At 38.3% G+C, this 10639-nt stretch overlaps 1 long non-coding RNA gene across 3 annotated transcripts in view; it reads left to right on the top strand.

Annotated features, from left to right (window-relative positions):
* The window catches only part of LOC126073658 (uncharacterized), a 372441-nt gene that overhangs the window by 65121 nt on the left and 296681 nt on the right, over window positions 1-10639 (top strand). The window lies entirely within an intron of this gene.

The raw sequence follows: 10639 nt of genomic DNA, 5'->3' as shown, positions 1-10639 counted from the left end.
CTCCAAGCTCCACTGCACTTGTGCCTTGACAGAGCTGCCCCTTCATCCTATATCAGGAGTACATGAGAAGCTTAGTACAGCAGAGCAAGAAAAGCAGGGGCATGAATCAGGGTCAGATAAACCATCACGCTAGGTACACACAGGCTACATTGAGTTTACTTACTAATCTTTCGTGCACAACTTCACCTGTTTTTCAACACAAACTTCGTGGTTAAGTGCTACATCTCCTAACATAAAGGTCATCAGTTTGAATGTACCAGGTGCTTCTTGGAAACTCTATGGGACAGATTTACTCTGTGCCGTAGAGTCACTGAGAATTGGAATAGACTCAACACTTTCTATTTGGATATATGGGTGTAAAGAGAATATATTAAAAAAAAAAGCAACAAAGTGATTACATTAAGAGTCAGGATAGTGGTTACCTATAGTGGTGAAGAAAATGCAGGGTCTTTGGAAGAGTTGTTAATATTCTCTTTCTTGATTTTGGGTGTACTTATATGAGTGCCCAATTTAGAAGTATTAACCATGTAAGCTCTAGCTTATCAGCTTTCTGTCAATAATATTAGACTAGAGTTCTTTTCAAGAGTTTACTATTAATGACAATCACTTGGAGTTATTCTATGCACCTTGTATAAAGACTATGCTTCAACATTCTTTTTAGAGCTTGGATCACAACAAGTACAAAATTCCCTATACAGAATTGCTGGCTATAATATGATGAGAGTCAATAGATTTGATTTCCCTTTAAGATAGGAAAACAACTAGATTCACTTTCCATTTGATCACCCCTCAGAATAAGATTTTATTTTTTTAGAGTTTTAACTTATTCTTCAGTTCTTTTCATCTCTTTTGGTAATACCTTTGCACAAACGTATTATTAGTCAAAACGCTATACAAACAAAAAAGTACATATGATAGTAGAATATTATTATAAAAACTTAGGCATGTGACCATCAGTATAATATAGCTGTCAAACCTTGGATGAATACCAAAATTATTTCTATGTCCTACAGACCCAACGTCTCTAACCTCATTTGCTGACACTTTCATCTTCATTGCTGTTTTTTTGCTGCTATATTTCTCTGCCTTGGGCCTTGCTATTTCCTCTTATTGGAACAATCTATCCTAGATATACCCATGGCTCACACTTCTGTTCATTCATGTCTCTGCCCAAAATGTCACCGTGGAAGAACCTTTCTAAACAATCTTCTCTCAAGTACACCTCATGTGTATCACTCTCAGCTCTCCTCCCTGCCCTTCTGCAGTGCTCTCATTTCTCCTGCTTAAGGACAAGGACTCTGTTTGGTCACCAGTACCTGTATCTCCAGCATGTAGAATATTGCCTAGCACATAATAGGCAAACAGAAAACATTTGTGAATCAGTTAATTAATCTCTCCCTGTATATTGAGCTGAAGACATTCTTTTCCCCATTTTACAGAGGAGGAAATGATACCTGAGGTAGTTGAAGTAACTTTTTAGGGTCTCGCAAGCTACAATGTTGTTGAAACGGGTTCAAAACCACTAAAATGGTTTTTTGATATGCCCAATCCAAAAGACATATCTCAAGCAAGACTGAATTGAGTGATGGGAAAGCCTGAATCTACGACTTTAATTCATCTGATGGACATTCATCTGATGTAGTTGAAGGAAGAGTGTAAAAATGCAAAATGAAAACAAAAGCAATGTAAAGGCTCAACCACGAAACATGTGCTTTATTGAAGAAGGAGAAACGGGACAAACTCTTTATAGGATAGAGATCACTGCCTAAATTAGATAACAGATGCCAAAGAGAGATCAGGCAAAGCTTCAGTGCAAGAATGTAGACGTTGAACGTGTTAATCATTTTCCAATAATATGGTATCAACTTTAGGATCTAAGCCTTTTCTCTGTCAGCTCTTGTCTCAGAAGGAAGGTTAGGGAAGATGCAGTCTGTCACCACGGCTGAGGGAGGAGGATGGAGTCCAGAGACTGGGAAGAGCCACTGGATCACATCATTTCATGATTCTGATGAATTCTGGTGTTGTTACTTGATTTTGGGTACACACTTCTGCTGGCAGGGTTGAGGTGGCAGCACAGGAGGGCATTTCTGCTGGCATGGCGGAGGAGGGCAACACACAGGTGGGCATGGCGGAGGAGGGCAACACACAGGTGGGCATGGCGGAGGAGGGCAACACACAGGTGGGCATGGCGGAGGAGGGCAACACACAGGTGGGCATGGTGGAGGAGGGCAACACACAGGTGGGCATGGTGGAGGAAGGCAACACACAGGTGGGCAAGGCTCAGGGCACTTAGGTGGGCACACCACAAGAGGTGGCAAGCAGGGCTGCTTGCACTGCTGCTGATAGTAAGACATCTTTTCTGAGTCTCTGGGAATCTGAAAAATAATCGCATGACAGTGTTTACTGTAGTGACACTCTTGCTGGCTAAGCAATTCAGTATCCTTTAAATGAGTTCAGTCAACATTCATCTAGTCCCCCCCAAAATATTAATAACTGTGTAGCTTTTCCCGCTTCCCTTTTAGCATCGATTCCTGCTATGGACTGAATTGTGTTTCCCAAAAATATGTGTTGGAAGTGTCACCCCTATACCCATGGTGAAAACCCTGGTGGCATAGTGGATAAGAGCTACAGCCACTAACCCAAAAGTGGGCAGTTCAAATCCACAGGGACTCCTTTGAAACACCGTGGGGCAATTCTTTTCTGTTGTATATGTCGCTGGAAGTCAGGATCCACTCAACCGCTACTGATTTTACCTATGGTTGTAATCCTATTTAGAAAGAGAGATTTCATTGTCATGTTAATCAAAGCATATCTAAGTGGAGTGGCGCCAAATTTAGTCACTTCTGATTTATAAAAAAGATCAGATTAGGCACGGAGATGCATACACAGGGGAAGACGGAAGTCACATGAGGATCATCTACAAGTCTAGCAACCAAGGAACACCCAGGCCTACAAACAAGGAAGGAATCAACAGGGCCGAGACCCTGACTTGGACTCGTAGCCTCCAGAACTGCGAGAATATAAATTCCTGTTCTTTAAAGTGAACTATCTATGGTATTTCTGTTATGGCAGACCAGGAAACTAAGACACTTCCCATTATCTTTTATTCTTTTTTGGCATTTTTCTCACACTACCATTTCTAAGAACAAAAATATATCCTATATTGAGGTAGCACTACGTAGGGCTGAATTTAAATGTTATCTAGAGAAAGGATACCCAACTTGCTAAACTTCTGAGCAATCCCCCCCCCAAATTGCTAACAACATCATCTGCCATGAAACCCTGAATGAAAGTCTAACCGATCTTGCCATGGGTTATTCGGGAAGAACTGCAAATGTTCAAATGAAGTTCTAAGGGCTAGTACCCGGAGAAGCAAATCTTTGGAAACAAACAGAAATGTGGGACAGGACTTTATTTCTTATTCCTCATTCTTCTTCCTTTAAGACTGTCCCTTTAACTTCATTTCCCATATGAACGTCAACAAAGCTCACCAAAGAGTAGCTAAAATATCACATAATTATACCTGCCCTCCACAAAATTCATCATCTAGGTTTCCACAAAGCCTAAAGCATTATTTTCTAAAACAAAAGTCCTTTCTACCACCAGTTAAAATCCTTATACTGCCCAACTGCCCAAAAATGCCTTGCAAGTATTGCACTTACCACAGTCTCAAAGCTGGTGCCCAACTGAGTGTCAGTAGGATGGCAGCAGGGTTGTGGAGTGTCCTTTTATAAAGGCTAGCCACCCCTTTAGAAGGGGAAGCGGAAAGATGCACTGATTTCTCAACCAAAATGCCATCTGCATGCAATTCCAAAAATGCCTTACCACACTCATGCTGATTATCACAAAACTTCCTCGTCCACCATCCTCCTCACCTGGGCAACTGCCCAGTGATTCACTTGAGACTTTGTTTTAGGAGATACAGACAGCATCATGTGGCAGGTGAGGAATATAGGAGTTCTCCAGCTGAAACCTGGTAGAGTGGTTGTCTTCCCACAAATCCCCAAACCCCAGGTTCCTTGTATATAAAATTTGCCTCCCTGTTCACCCTCCTGCCCAGCATCCCGTTTTGTACATGGGATGCAAAAACTATGCTTTACCAAGATTTATCTGAACACATTTACTCCTCACCAAAAGTTTTTATTTTTAATACAATTCACCCTTTTCGACAGCCTTTAGTTAATAGGATTCTTTTCTTGATCACTTATAGCCTTTAACAAGAGCAGTATCATCTTTCAGATATCTAGGCCATTAGAGTCACATGCTGGGGCTTTCCCTATGACTCCATGTAGTGCAGATTTACATACTGACCTGTATCTGTGGTCCTTATGACCATTAGCCACAGTGGTATATCAAAGTCTTTTTCTCCCATTTTCTTAAAACAACAGTTCAATATCTGAGCTGCATCCACTTAGAAGCTTTTGCATTCATACTTCCAAAATACTTGGTGCTTTTTTGCCCTACCTATTCAGTTGTCTTCCTCCCTGGTATTCAATGTTTAAGTAGTATTTAGTGTTATATGTCACTAATTTGTTAAGCTCCCTAGAGCCTATTTTCATCAGCTCTAAATTAGAAACAGTAATAATATCATCTCAAAAGGTTGGTATAAAAAACTAAACGAGAATACGTACCTAAATACCTAGCATAATACACATTACAGACTGACTTCTAAAGGATTATTGGCAAGGTATAAAAATAATTATCCATAATAATTAACCAGCAGTCACACAAATGTTCAGATACATGTTCAGATAAACTGTGAGGCATTGGCAGGTTCTAAAGCAGTTTAGAAGGCACAAACTCAAAAACATCCTCAATGTCTACACATTCTATCCAGTAAGAAAACTCTTCCCAAACTTCTTGTAGGGGCATTCATTGCCTATGCCTTTCTCTGAAAGACCTTCAATACAACAATTAAAGTGATTCTCAACTGGAGTATGTTAGTGGACTAGAAAAATAAAATATTTTCTTTTGACTGTATATGAGAGGAATTCCTTAAGAACAAGTGTAACTTAGCCTGGCAAATTGAAGATGAAACCACAGAGCTCTATTCTCTCTCATGATATCCAGGAAAGACAGCATGGGGCAGCTGTTTCTCCATAGCACTACAAGACACAGAACTAATTTCAGCAGGCTACTAATCTTGTTTGCAATTAGGAAAGTGACTGTTTTCAGAGGTGCCAGAAGGAACAGGGATGTCATTGGAACATGTGAGGGACTCATACAACATGCTATTTCGTATAGAAATTCTAGGAATTAGAAGTGGCTCTGGATTTTTTCTGGATACAGGAAGTAATTCAGAAATATAAGACATAAAAACAGATTTTTCAGCTTTAGACTTGCTTGCCTTGCCTCCTATGGGGTTCCTAATTCAGGCATTTATATTGGTTCCCAAAGTCATCTGACAAGGCATTGGGTTTATAAATAAAGTATGGTGGAATACGGGGGGTGGGGGTTGATTTTCTTAGAAAAGAATTAGTAATGAACATTTACAACCCTAGAGACAAAAATGATTATCTCTGGTTATACAAAGCAAAGAATCAAAGGGAAGATTGTTCATTCCTATCAAAAATGTGAGCACCTGAAAAGTTTGTAGAAATTAAATCTTTGCAAATCATGTACTAGTTACACGGAGGTTGCTGGTGGCGCTTCAATAAAATTGATATTCTTTCTTTCCAGTCAAGTCCATTCCAATTTATGGTGACCCATGTGCGCACAGTAAAGCTCTTCCTTTAAGAGGTAGTTTGCTAGGCCTGTCTTCCAAGATGCTTCTCCCTGGGCTCGAATCACCAACCTTTCAGGTCAGTAGTGCCACACAAACTTTTTGCACCACCCACGGACTTCATGACACCCAACAAAATTAATAATAAAAAAATTAGTAATAAGTACTTAATATTATCTAGTAGTGGAATGACTTCAAATTTCTTCATTTTTCACAAAATAAATTACTTACAAATTTTTTCTACTTAATAACTATCTTTAAATTTAGAATGGTCTACAACACTACCCTCTTTATTTTTCTGATATTTGGTTGTTGGTAAGACCAGACCAGTTTTCTCCTAAATATCCCACCTTCTGGATTTGTTTCATTGGTTAATTTGGTGTTACTTAACTTGTTCTTCTATTTTCCCCTGTAAATTGGACTTTAGAACTAAACTACAAACCACACTAAGTGAAAGAAACCAATTGCAAAACACTACATAAGGTAGAGTTCCATTTATATAACATTGTGGAAGATGCATAACTCTAGGGACAGAAAACTGAACAGAGTATGACAGGGACTGGGGCCAGGAGGAGAAAGGCTGCATAAAAGAAATAGAGAAATTTGAAATTACACCTTAATATAAATTTATATCTAAAAATAAGACTAAATGTGTGTGGCAATAGAACATGCTTAAGGACTGAAAGACTTATTATTGGGCTTTTTTTTAAGGACTAAAAGACTTATTATTGCAAAAATGTCAGCTTTGCTCAACCTAATCAATATAGCATAGGTGTCTTAGGGAGATAAGTACTCAACTTTCAAAACAAGCCATAGCAAGCTGGCTTCAGTCCCACAAGTCGACTAAAAATACTCCTTCTAAATTCTACTATATCTTTCCAACCATCAAATTAAATGAGTATTTCCCAGTTTTTATCTTCCTGGACTTCTTTTCTGAATTTTACAATGTCGACCAATCCATCTTTCTTTAAGTTCTGTACTTGTTGGTTTCCATGACATCTATTTTCGTGATTCTCCTAAACTTGTGCCTGGTCCTTGTTCGCCACGGTTTGAACTTCTTTCTCCAAATGTCAAATGGTTCCCTGGCCGATGACTCTTACCACCTTATGCATTCTCTGGTTATGATCCCAACCAGTCTTTAAACTTAACAGCCACAAATCTGTTATTGACCCCTACATGTCCATTTGCATTCCAGAGACCACTTCAGACTTAAGTATGCCTTTGCCTGCTGAAATCTCTATCCATATGTCCTCCAATTATCAACTGATTCTCTTTCCTACAAATGAGAAACATCTCCAGTATTCTCTACCTTGTACACCTCCAACCACTCAATCACTTCCATTACTTTGACTCTTTTTTCCTCTACTATGCTCCACTTATCCAATCAAATATCTAGTCTGCCAGTTTCTGTAATTCATTTCATCCTTCCTATGCTAACTAGCCTGGCCTTAGCTCAGGCCATCCTCATCTTTGGCCCAGATTATTACCAGACCTTCCTAACTACTCTCTCTTCCCCAGTCTTCTTTTATTCAAAACCAGCTTCCGCATTGCAGTCAGAGTGATCCGTTAAAAGTCAAATCTGAGGAGGGAGCCAAGATGGCGGACTAGGCAGACGCTACCTCGGATCCCTGTTACAACAAAGACACGGAAAAACAAGTGAATCGATCACATACATAACAATCTACGAACCCTGAACAACAAACACAGATTTAGAGACGGAGAACGAACTAATACGGGGAAGCAGCGATTGTTTTCAGAGCCTGGAGCCAGCGTACCAGTCAGCGGATTTTCTGGAAAAACTAGTTTCCCAGTGATGGCTCGGAGACAGCAATCCATTTCAAACCACTTAAAGAAAAAGACCATGACGGCTTCTCCAACCCCCCAAACAAAAGAATCAAAAGCTTTCCCAAATGAAGATACAAACCTGGAATTATCAGATACAGAATATAAAAAACTGATTTACAGAATGCTTAATGATATCACAAATGAAATTAGGATAACTGCAGAAAAAGCCAAGGAACACACTGATAAAACTGTTGAAGAACTCAAAAAGATTATTCAAGAACATAGTGGAAAAGTTAATAAGTTGCAAGAATCCATAGAGAGAAAGCATGTAGAAATCCAAAAGATTAACAATAAAATTACAGAATTTGACACCGCAATAGGAAGTCAGAGGAGCAGACTCGAGCAATTAGAATGCAGACTGGGACATCTGGAGGACCAGGGAATCAACACCAACATAGCTGAAAAAAAATCAGATAAAAGAATTTAAAAAAATGAAGAAACCCTAAGAATCATGTGGGACTCTATCAAGAAGGATAACCTGCGGGTGATTGGAGTCCCAAAACAGGGAGGGGGGACAGAAAACACAGAGAAAATAGTTGAAGAACTCCTGACAGAAAACTTCCCTGACATCATGAAAGACGAAAGGATATCTATCCAAGATGCTCATCGAACCCCATTTAAGATTGATCCAAAAAGAAAAACACCAAGACATATTATCATCAAACTCGCCAAAACCAAAGATAAACAGAAAATTTTAAAAGCAGCCAGGGATAAAAGAAAGGTCTCCTACAAGGGAGAATCAATAAGAATAAGTTCAGACTACTCAGCAGAAACCATGCAGGCAAGAAGGAAATGGGACGACATATACAGAGCACTGAAGGAGAAAAACTGCCAGCCAAGGATCATATATCCAGCAAAACTCTTTCTGAAATACGAAGGCGAAATTAAGATATTTACAGATAAACACAAGTTTAGAGAATTTGCAAAAACCAAACCAAAGCTACAAGAAATACTAAAGGATATTGTTTGGTCAGAGAACCAATGATATCAAATATCAGCACAACACAAGGTCACAAAACAGAACGTCCTGACATCAACTCAAATAGGGAAATCACAAAAACAAACAAATTAAGATTAATTGAAAAAAAAAATACACATAGCAGGGAATCATGGAAGTCAATAGGTAAAAGATCACAATAATCAAAAAGAGGGGCTAAATACAGGAGGCATTGAAATGACATATGGAGAGTGATACAAGGCGATATAGAACAATACAAGTTAGGTTTTTACTTAGAAAAATAGGCGTAAATAATAAGGTAACCACAAAAAGGTATAACAACTCTATAACTCAAGATAAAAGCCAAGAAAAACATAACGACTCAACTAGCATAAAGTCAAACACTATGAAAATGAGGATCTCACAATTTACTCAGAAAAACGCCTCAGTACAAAAAAGTATGTGGAAAAATGAAATTGACAACAACACACATAAAAAGGCATCAAAATGACAGCACTAAAAACTTATTTATCTATAATTACGCTGAATGTAAATGGTCTAAATGCACCAATAAAGAGACAGAGAGTCACAGACTGGATAAAGAAACACGATCCATCTATATGCTGCCTACAAGAGACACACCTTAGACTTAGAGAAACAAACAAACTAAAACTCAAAGGATGGAAAAAAATATATCAAGCAAACAATAAGCAAAAAAGAAGAGGAGTAGCAATATTAATTTTCGACAAAATAGACTTTAGACTTAAATCCGCCACAAAGGATAAAGAAGGACACTATATAATGATAAAAGGGACAATTGATCAGGAAGACATAACCATATTAAATATTTATGCAGCCAATGACAGGGCTGCAAGATACATAAATCAAATTTTAACAGAATTGAAAAGTGAGATAGACACCTCCACAATTATAGTAGGAGACTTCAACACACCACTTTCGGAGAAGGACAGGACATCCAGTAAGAAGCTCAATAGAGACACGGAAGATCTACTTACAACAATCAACCAACTTGACCTCATTGACTTATAAAGAACTCTCCACCCAACTGCTGCAAAATATACTTTTTTTTCTAGCGCATATGGAACATTCTCTAGAATAGACCACATATTAGGTCATAAAACAAACCTTTGCAGAGTCCAAAACATCGAAATATTACAAAGCATCTTCTCAGACCACAAGGCAATAAAACTAGAAATCAATAACAGAAAAACTAGGGAAAAGAAATCAAATACTTGGAAAATGAACAACACCCTCCTGAAAAAAGACTGGGTTATAGAAGACATCAAGGAGGGAATAAGGAAATTCATACAAAGCAACGAGAATGAAAATACTTCCTAGCAAAACCTCCGGGACACAGCAAAAGCAGTGCTCAGAGGCCAATTTATATCGATAAATGCACACATACAAAAAGAAGAAAGAGCCAAAATCAGAGAACTGTCCCTACAACTTGAACAAATAGAAACTGAGCAACAAAAGAATCCATCAGGCACCAGAAGAAAACAAATAACAAAAATTAGAGCTGAACTAAATGAATTAGAGAACAGAAAAACAATTGAAAGAATTAACAAAGCCAAAAGCTGGTTCTTTGAAAAAATTAACAAAATTGATAAACCATTGGCTAGACTGACTAAAGAAATACAGGAAAGGAAACAAATAACCCGAACAAGAAACGAGAAGGACCACATAGCAACAGAACCAAATGAAATTAAAAGAATCATTTCAGATTATTATGAAAAATTGTACTCTAACAAATTTGAAAACCTAGAAGAAATGGATGAATTCCTGGAAAAACACAACCTGCCTAAACTAACACATTCAGAAGTAGAACAACTAAATAGACCCATAACAAAAAAAGAGATTGAAACGGTAATCAAAAAGCTCCCAACAAAAAAAAGCCCTGGCCCGGACGGCTTCACTGCAGAGTTCTACCAAACTTTCAGAGAAGAGTTAACATCGCTACTTCTGAAGGCATTCCAAAGCATAGAAAATGACGGAATACTACCCAACTCATTCTATGAAGCCACCATCTCCCTGATATCAAAACCAGGTAAAGACATTACAAAAAAAGAAAATTATAGACCTATATCCCTCATGAACATTGATGCAAAAATCCT

This window comes from Elephas maximus, chromosome 3 (assembly GCF_024166365.1).
Source record: "Elephas maximus indicus isolate mEleMax1 chromosome 3, mEleMax1 primary haplotype, whole genome shotgun sequence".
NCBI lineage: Eukaryota > Metazoa > Chordata > Mammalia > Proboscidea > Elephantidae > Elephas > Elephas maximus.
This window is presented reverse-complemented; position numbering and strand designations above follow the sequence as displayed.